The sequence below is a fragment of the Rhinolophus sinicus genome, chromosome X (genome assembly GCF_036562045.2).
Source record: "Rhinolophus sinicus isolate RSC01 chromosome X, ASM3656204v1, whole genome shotgun sequence".
Classification (NCBI taxonomy): Eukaryota; Metazoa; Chordata; class Mammalia; order Chiroptera; family Rhinolophidae; genus Rhinolophus; species Rhinolophus sinicus.
Window position 1 is genome coordinate 36,053,857 of NC_133768.1, and position 10,824 is coordinate 36,064,680.

The following is a 10,824-nucleotide window of genomic DNA, read 5'->3' on the forward strand; positions in this document are numbered from 1 at the left end:
GCTGCCCCCCCCCTTTTTTTTTTTATCACAATGTGTGTGGGTGGTGAGAGTTCTTTTCTAAGTTGTTCATCCATTAAATGATTTTTAGCAGTGTATCCATGATTAAATCCACAATGGCACTTTAATAAGTGCCTTCATCTGCATCATTTAGAATAAAACTTTAGATCTGATTTAGAAACAAGAAAGTGTAAGGCTTGACTCCTTGAGATATGTGAGTGTGAGACTAACAGGTAAGGCCAACCCACCACACCATAACTAGTAGAAAAATGGCAAGTGTGACTATGTGTGTGAGCTAAGCACTTATTAGCTGAATAATAGTTATGAGCTATGGGAATACAAAGGGAAATATTTCATAATTCTTGCCCTTAAAAAGCTTAAAATTAAGACAGAAAACTATCAGCAATTTTTGTGGAAAACACAAAGAACCATTGAACCATTTATAAAATTTTATGTCAGATGGACCCAGTCCCAGAATAATTTTTTTATTAACACTAATGAAGAATTAAACTGAGCATATTAAAAATGATATTTCACAGAACAATAAATGTATCATAACACTTAAGAAGAACTTTCTCTTGGGAGCTCCATATAATTGTTGATGCTGAAGCTGTCATGTTCAACTGTATCACATCACTTATTATTCATTAATAGATTGATAATCACATTGTTACTTTTCCACAGAACCTTTACTCCATTCACTGATGTTTATAGGGGATGTCTTGAAATTTACAGGTTTACATCTACCCTATGATAAGAAGTTCCTTTTCTTTTGCTCTACCAGGAAATCCCTGTCTACTTGGGACCAGCCAGTCACAAACAGAATCCACCTACAAGGATAAAGGACAAGTACAAAGCCTTGAAAAAAACAGCTGGCGCTTGGCTGATGATGATACTGGCTAACTATCTTAAAAGCAGAAGATCAAAAAGCAAGTGGAAGTTGGGCCTTAAAAATGGAAATAATCTGAAAGGGGAAATGACTTATAGCTGAGTAAGAGCCATAGAAATAGTCATGAACACATTTTCTGGCTCAATATTGTGAGTCAGATTGGGAGAGAGAATAAACTCTTTGGCTACCAACATTTTCAAATATCAGAACTTGATGTCCATCCACCTTTTCATTTCTCCTACTAAATAATTTGTGACTTTCTCAACATATGCTCACACTTTGCCCTGGTATCTTTTGCCTTTGGGTTCTCAGAGTCACTCTACCTGCTCTGAAGTAACATGAAAAGGTGTGGTACTTCCTGGTTGGAATTTTCCAGCCTTCTATAATCTGTGCTTCTGGAAGAACACCACAGAAAGTGTAAAGATTGCAAACACATTGACTGCTTGGCCACAGACAAACTCTCTCCCAGATGGAGCCCCACTGCTGTCTCCAGCCATTATTCTATCAGAGGTGGCGAAGAATACCATCTGCTGCCCCTTTCAAGAGGGAAGCTTTGTCTCCACCAGTTGGGCTTCAGAGGACCAGTTCCTGAGCCTATCAATAGGTATCTGGCAACAGCAACTCTTTTTAGCACATCACCATGCTTTTTGGAAAGGTCACTGTGCCAAGTGTAGTTGCTTTACTGGTCGTTATTAATGTTGCTGAGAAATAAGGGTTCTCTTTAAATTTCTATCTACACGAAAAGTGATGAAAATACTCCTGCTGTTACTTCATATGCATTTGGGGTGGGAAGAATTTGGAGAAGGAGATGTCTGTTATCTGGATGGGAAATTCTTCCAGGGACCACGCCTGAGTATTTTATTTCTGGTACTGTTTCCAGGTTGCCTCTCTCTTTCTTGGTGGCTGTAGTAGATATTTATAAGAGTCATACAACATCCAAACACTCCTGGATGGATGTGTAATCCCCAAGGCAGGTAGGAGGCAGGACCTGCCTCTTCCCTGCAGAACTTGAAGGGAGCAAATGTTTTCTCTCCCTTTCTCAGGGCAGCTGGAGGGCCAGGTTTGACCAAGCCTGGGGCACCAGATGTGCCAGCCAGGAGGAGTGGCCAACACATGAAGACAGTCAGAGGTTATTCACTATGGTCACACTGGAATAGAGAGCCCAGAGATTGTAGCACCCAGCACCGAGGTCAACAGAGCCCAGCCATGTGACAGCAGGTTATCTGGGGATACAGGGTCCATCCATGACAGCACTGTAACCAATCTGGTCTTTTTGACTGCATCCATGTTGGCCACCATTTTATGAGACTGGGTCTCCAGCTTTCCTGGTGGTTCTGTGGAATGCCCCCATCACCACACCCACCAAGATCCTGCCAATAAATTACTTTTTGCTTTAATTAGCTAGAGACAGTTTTTGAGGTTGGTAACCAGTAGTTCTGGCCAGAACATTGCATTTTCCAATGTTAGGCAAACTAACATCATTAACATGCAATTGGAAATGTAGCCTCTACTTCCTCTTAGTTACTTTCCCAAACAAACGGGTTTCAGATTCACTGTCACTCTGCTATAGTCTCTGCTATAACATTTTGAAAGTGGAGAATTTCCATGTGAATATATAACAAGATCCATTATATATATATATATATATATATATATATATATATATATATATATATATATATATCGAGGTGCCAAAAAATGTATACAAGCGGACACTTTGGTCAACGTTGCTCAAGTAGTAGTTCGCAGTAATCAGAAGTATCTGGACGCTGATGGTAACCACTCTGAGCACCTTTTGTAATTGCAGAAGTCAAATGTGACTAGTATTCATCTTTTGTTCTTGGTATATATTGAGTATTACAATTTTAATAGTTTTTTTTCCTTTCTTAAAATGTGTATACATTTTTTGGGGCACCCTCTGTGTTTTATTTATCAAGATACTCACTAAAAGCAATAACATTTGATATTATATCTACATGGATACAGATAGGTGTGTGTGTGTGTGTGTGTGTGTGTGTGTGTGTGTGTGTATGAAATCCCAACATACCAGCATAGTCTGCTAAGTATGGTTTATAATTATCTGTGAGAATACTAATCTTTACCATCTTCATGAATATGATAGTATTTATTAAAAATACCTACTAATGACAATAACAACTATTTAATGGGTGAGTACTCTCTGCTGGGCTCTGTGCCAAATATTGTATATGCATAATCTCTTTCAGAGGGATACACAATAATCCTATAAGGTAGATACTATTATTCTCTATTTTATAGGTGGAGAAACTGAGGCTCTGAAAGGATAAGTGATTTCCCTGTGGTTGACACAGAAAGCAAATAGATATGAGTTCTGTCTTTCCCATCTCCAAAAGGCCATGGCTTAGCCACTATACCATGCTGCCCTCATTCAACAAAAATTCACTGAGCAGTGCTTTTATAGTAATGCTCTGTTATTTGTAGAGAATACAAATAAAAGTAGTACATGGACATAGTTCTGAAGATGCTTGTGATTGTGTAATGAAGAGAGAAATGTTAACTTAAGAGAACACACAGCAAGATAGAATGTGATAGGGTCACAAGAAAAACAAAATTTACAATAAGATCAAAGGTGGTGCATTCAGGAGAACTCCACTGGGTCTGGGATTTAAAGCCATAGAGTGAGAACCTGAAGATGCATATGAGTTTTTTGGAGGGACACACAGTCAGACATTTGGCTGGGACTAAATGTACGCTATGGTCAGCCTGGAGGATGTGGTGAGCAGAGGAGGAGACAGGCTAGGAGCTGGGTCCAGATGAGGTTAAAAAGGAGAGTGGAAAGGCAGTCTGAGACTATGCAAGTGAAAGAATAAGACTGAGGCAGAGGAGCAAAGATAGGTACCATGGCAAGGATGCAAATCGATACTTTCACTCATTCGTACATTCATTCAACAAATATTCTTTCAGTGCCTCCTACCTGCCAGATATTCTTATCCCAGGGGTTCTAGCATTGGATAAGACAGACAATGGTAATGACGGAGGAAGAGATCAGTAAAGACACTTTCAAGGCAAATAACAAAAACTTGAGTATCAATGGCTTAAAACATGAGTACATTTATGGTGCTTCTTCAGGAAGTAAATAGCTCTAGGGTTGGTACAGTGGCCATGGTATTATTAAAAACTTAAATTCCTTCCACTTCCATCGTGCTCAACATTGTCGGCTTCTGTTTTTCTCTGGCAGGTCAATTCATGGACACAAGATAGCTGGTGGAACTCTAGAAATCACATCAAAATTCAGATGTCAAGAGGGAAGGAGACAAAAGCTTGCTTTTTATCTACTTCTATCAAGAGGAAAATCTTTTCAGAAACCCCAAGGGCTTCCCCTTGCATCCTATTGACCAGAACCATATTCCCACCTCAACAGTAATCTCTGCAAAGGGAAACATTTCTATCACTGGCCTGGCCTGATCATGACCCATGCCCTTGGGCTGGGTACATGGCAGACTAGACACAGTCAAATTTTTACTGGTAAAAGAGGATGAATAGTAATCGGTAGATAACTAGTATCTGCCTCAGTGAGAGAGATAATATATACATCAGAAGACTACAGAATGTGACAAATGCTATGATGAAAATGAAACATTAATGAGAAAGTGATTAATATAGTGTAGGAAGAGGGCTGAGTTAATAGGGTGACCAGAGTTAGTCTTTCTGTAGAGGTAACATCTGAATTTAAATGCTAAGAGCAAACTTCTTAAGCATGGATGCCAAGATGGCTGGAACAGAATGAAAGGGCAAGGGTGGTAGGAGATGTGGTCAGAGATGAAAACAGGGGCCTTATATACCACATAAAGCTTTATTGGCCAATGTAGGAAGTTTGGGGTTTTGTTACTGGTTGAATTGTATCCCTTTCAAGAAAGATATGTTGAGTCCTAATCTCCAGTACCTCAGAATGCAACCTTACTTGTAAATAGGTTCTTTACAGAGATAACCAAATTAAAATGAGGTCATTAGGGTGGGCCCTAGTCTGATATGACTGGTGTTCTTATAAAAAGGGGAATTTTAGAAACAGAGACAGACATTTGCTGAGGAAAGACAATGTGAAGACACAGAGAAGACAGTCATGTGACTGGAGTGATACATCAATAAGCCACAGAAGTTTGCTGACAAACAACAAAAGCTAGAAGAGAACAGGAAGGATTCTCTCCTATAGTCATCAGAGAAAGCATGGCCTTGCTGATACCTTGATTTCAGACGTCTGGTCTCCAAAACTGTGAGGCAATAAATTTTTTAAACCATCCAGTTTTGGGTACTTTAATATCATAGCCCTAGGAAACTAATATAGTGTTGTTTACAATTGGATGGGAATTCATAGGTGGGTTTAAAGCAGTGATTTCTATATTTAGAAGTTCACTCTGGCTCATGTGAAGAGATAGATCATGGGTAGATGAGGTGGTGGGAGGGGACAAAGTGTGGAAGGAGAGATGTTGCTGAAGTCTCCCAGGCAAGAGAAGGCGGTCGCTTGCTCTAAAGTTGTAGTGCAGTGGACAGATTTTGTTTGTATTTTGGGAGTAGAATATACAAGACTTGCTTCTGAATTGGATGTGGTAGATGACAAAAAGAGAAAAATCCAGGATGATTCCCCAAGTGGACTGAGAGAAACACAAGTTTGGTGAGGGGTGGGGCTGGAATCATTAAACTTAGTTTGGAACAAGTTAACTTTGACATTCTTATAAGACATGCAAGATGAAATATAGAGAAGATGGGGTGATATACAAGCCTGAATTTCAGGGGCAATTTCAGACCAGGAGCTATACATTTGGAGGTTTTCAACCTGTGGAGGGTATTTAAAGCTATGTAGCTGATTAAGATCATCAAGAAAGAGAATTTGGCTAAAGATGAGAAACTAGGATGGAGCCCTGGAGCTCATCTATAATGAATAAGACTGAAAAGAAGAGCTCAGGGAGGTAGGAGGAAAATCAGAAGAATGGGTTGTCACCAGACATAGAAATAATAGTTTGTTTTTGCTTTTTAACCATAGAAAGCTGTTGCCTAAAACTAGAGACAGGGAATGATGGCATTAGACCTGTGCTCCTAAACTTTATAATTGACTAGAGAGCTTTAAAATGCTGATGGCCAGGCCTTGTTCAGGATAACTTAAACAGGTTCTTTAGGGGTGGACTACGCATTTGGTATTTTAAAAAACTCCCCTTGATCCCTCAAAAATTAAAAATAGGACTACAATATGATCCAGCAATCCCACTTCTGGATACTTATCCAAAGGAAATGAAAACAGGATTTCAAAGAGGTATCTGTACTCCCATGTTCATTGTAGCATTATTCATAATAGCCAAGATATGGAAACAATCTAAGTATCCATCAATGAAGGAATGGATAAATAAGATGTGGATAATGGATGAATGGATAATGGAATATTGGTCAGCTATGAGAAAGAAGGAAATCTTGTCTTTTGGGACAACATGGATGAAACTTGAGGGCATTATGCTAACTGAAATAAGTCAGATGGGAAAAGACAAATACTGTATGATCTCACTCATATGTGGAATCTAAAAAAGCTGAACTCTTAGAAACAGAAAGTAAAGTGTTTGTTACCAGGGGCTAGGCGTGGGGAGACTGGGAAGAAGTTGGTCAAATGGTACAAACTTCCAGTTATAAGATTAATTTCTGGTGATCTAATGCATAGCATGGTGATTATAGTTAATAATACTGTATTATATACTTGAAAGTTGCAAACAGAGTAGATCTTAAATGTTCTCCCTACAAAAAAAAAAATGGTAATTATATGACATGGTGGAAGTGTTAGCTAATGCTATCATGGTAATCATTTTAAAATACATAAATGTATTGAATCAACACATTATATCCCAAAAACTTAAACAATGTTATATGACGTTCATATCTCAATAATGCTGAAAAATATGGGAAATATTAATTAGTTAATTGATAAAGCTTCCCTTACAGCATCAAAGACACAGTCCATTAAATAATTAATTGATAAGCTGGACTTCATTAAAATTAAAACTTTTGCTCCATGGAACAATGTTTAGAGAATGAAAAGAAAAACCACGAACTGGGGAAAAAAATATTTACAAAAGACACATCAGATAAAAGACTTTTTATTCAAAATATACAAAGAAGTCTTACATTCAGCAATAAGAAAATTAACAACCTGATTAAAAAATGGGCAAAAGACCTGAGCAGACACCTCACCAAAGAAGATACACAGGTGACAAATAAATATATGAAAAGATGCTCCCCATCATGTCATCAGGGAAATGCAAATTAAAACAATAATGGTATACCACTACACACCTATGAGAATGACACAATCCAGAGCACTGACAACACCAAATACTAGCAAGAATGTGGAACAACAGGAACTCTCATTTATTGTGGGCGAGAATGGTATAGACACTTGGGAAGACAAGTTGTCAATTTCCTACAAAACTAAGAGTATTCTAATCACATGATCCAGCAATTGTGCTCATTGATATTTTCCTAAAGGAGTTAAAAACTTACATCCACACAAAAACCTGCAAATGAACGTTTATAGCAGCTTTATTCCAAAACTTGGAAACAACCAAAATGTCCTACACTAGACTAATGGATAACTAAACTGTGGCACATCCAGACAATGAAATATTATTCAGCACTAAAAATAAATGAGCTATCAAGCCATGAAAAGACATGGAGGAATCTTAAATGTATATTAATTTACAATCTTATATGTCAATTATACCTCAATAAAGCTGACTTTCTTACAAATGCCTATGATAAAGTGAAAGAAACCAATCTGAAAAGGCTATATACTATATGATTCCAGCTATATGACATTCTTGAAAAAGGCAAAACTATGGAGACAGTAAAAAGATCAGTGGTTGCCAAGTGTTAGGGGAGTGGAGAAGGGATGAATCAACAGAGCACAGAGGATTTTTAAGGCAGTGAAACTGCTCTATATGATACCATGAGGCGTGATCAAACAATACGGTGAATGTTTGAATTTTAAAAAATTATTACAGTAAGAAAACGTATTGCTATTAATCCCTCTCAAAATACTCACCTCGCTTCGAACACATCCCATCGCTCTTGACACTTTCTGAAGCAGTTCTGGAAGTCCTCCTTTGTGAGTGTCCTTAGTTGTGCTGTGATGACTGCTTCAATATCCTGAATCATGTCTGCTTTGGGGAAAAGCCAGAGGTAGCACAGTGCTAGGTCCGGTGAATAAGGTGGATGAGGACACACTGTAATGTTTTTATTTGACAGAAATGTCCTATACAAAAAGCGATGTGCGACACGGGAGCATGGTCATGATGGAGGAGGATTTACAGAACACTGTAAATACACCTTCTCTCAACCATGGCCCACACCCAACTGACTGCACTGAGCAAGTTGAAACTTGTCACACACTGTTACTAAGGTTTGATGCACTGATTCCCGTATTTTTCAATACCGATTCCTGCCTTTCCGTTGGATGGCACTGGGCAGCAGCATTCACCATATCTTTTGATCACAAAGGAAAGGCTCCACGTCACACATTGCTCCTGGTGTGGCAATTTCTGTCCAGTAATAACATTATGGTGTGTCCTCATCCACCTTATTCACCAGATCTGGCTCTTCCCCAAAGTCAAAATGACCATGAAAGGTAAATGTTTTGAATCGATTCAGGACACCGAGGCAGCCATAACAGTGCAACTAAAGACACTCATGAAAGAGAACTTCCAGAACTGCTTCAGAAAGTGGGAAGAACAATGGGATAATTGTGTTCGAGGCGGGGGGAGTATTTTGACGGGGATTAATAGCAATGCGACTTTTATTGCAATATTTTTTAAAATGTAAACATTCACCGTAGTTTTTGATCACACCTCATATAATGATGGATACATGTTTATTATACATTTGTCCAAACCCATAGATGTACAACACCAAGAGTGTACTCTAATGTAAACTATGGAATTTGAATGAAAATGATGTCAATGTAGTTTCATTAATTATAACAAATGCACCACTCTGGTGCAGGATGTTGACACTGGGGGAGGCTATGCATGTGTGGGGACAGGGAAAATATGGGAACTCTCTGTACTTCCCATGCAATTTTGCTGTGAACTCAAACTAAAAAATAAAGTCCATTTTTAAAAACAACAACATAGCAGGCTCTCTTCTCCCCACCATGAAAATATCACCTGATTAAGGAGACAGCTTCAGGAAAAAAATGAAAACAAAACCTCCCCCCCAGGCAATTCTAAAGAACATTTAGAGTTAACAATCAGCCTTTAGCCATTATAAAAGTACCCAGTTAATCAATTCAATAAATAATTTCATAATGTAAATTCAAGCTAATGAACTACTAGATATGTGCTAATTTTAGTGAATAATATTTTTTGGCATCTTTTCCACCATTTTATGAGCATCTTCAAAGCATTGAGAGGACATCTTTTTCTTGCAACACACTGTATATCTCATCAAAGGCATAAATCAGGACAATCTTTGGTTCATAAAAAGATGACAAAAGAAAAAAGGCTCTCAGCTATAAATTTAAGCACTTTTGAACTTTATAAAAACCACTTTAAGAGCAAAATTGTTAGTGTAATGTAATAGAAAAACTAAGATTTTTATCTAGCTCTTTTCTTTTAAAATACATTCTTCTGTCTGTGAGTTACTCCATAAAGATAATGAAAATTTATTTTATACACAAAATTAAAAATGCAAGGATTTAAAGCAGTCTGAAGAACTTATAGTTAAGGAGAAGCAAAATCCTCTAACAAAATGTGTCATCTTTTCTCATTACAGTTCTAAAATTAGCCCTTCCTTTTAAAAAAAGTTTTATTAAATTTATTGGGGTGACATTGGTTAATGAAGTGATATAGGTTTCAAGTATACAATTCTATAATACATTATCTGTATATTGCCTTGTGTATTCACCACCCAAAGTCAAATCACCAAATATTTGACTCCCTTTATCCTTTTCTACCTCCTCCCTACCTCCTTTTCCTTCTGGTAACCATCATACTGTTGTCTGTGTCTATGAGTTGTTATTTGTTTGTTTGTCTTTTTCGTTTGCTGCTTTCAGTTTTACATCCCACATATGACTAAAATCATATGGTTCTTGACTTTTTCCATCTGACTTATTTCGCTTAGCATAATCATCTCAAGATCCATCCATGTTGTTGCAAGAGGCAAGATTTAGTTTTTTCTCATGGCTGATAGTATTCCCTTATATATGTATGTACCACATCTTCTTTATCCAATCATCTGTTAAAGGACACTTCAGTTGTTTCCATGTCTTAGTCACCGTGAATAATGCTGCAATGAACGTAAGGGTACATATGTCTTTATGGAAAAATCTTTTCAAATTTTGGAGGTAGATACCCAGAAGACAGATTGCTGGGTCATATGATAATTCTATTCCTAATTTTTGGAGGAACTCCATACTGTTCTCCATAGCTTCTGTGCCAATTTACATTCCCACCAGCAGTGTATGAGGGTTCCTTTGTCTCCTGGGCCTCTCCAACACTTGTTATTATTTGTCTTGTTGATGATGGTCATTCTAACAGGTGTGAGGTGTTATCTTATTGTGGTTTTGATTTGCATTTCCCTAACAGTCTGTGAAATTGAGCATCTTTTCATATACCTGTTGGCCGTTTGTTTGTATTTTGGGGAGAAGTGTCTGTTCAGGTCCTCTGCCCATTTTTTAATTGGATTGCTTGTTTTCGAGTTGTATGAGTTATTTCTATATGCATATTTAATGTAAGCCCTTCCTTAGTTACATGAGGAATAGGGCTATTAAAATAATCACTTAGTACTCTGCCAAACTGTTGGAGGTGCTCCATGTTAGAGGTAAGGACCCCAGTGTTCATTTAATTTCAAAGGTCTTATTCCTCACCCCACAGGACACCTCAGTATTATCTGCCATAAATGAGTAAATCTTCCTTAAGAATCTTTCT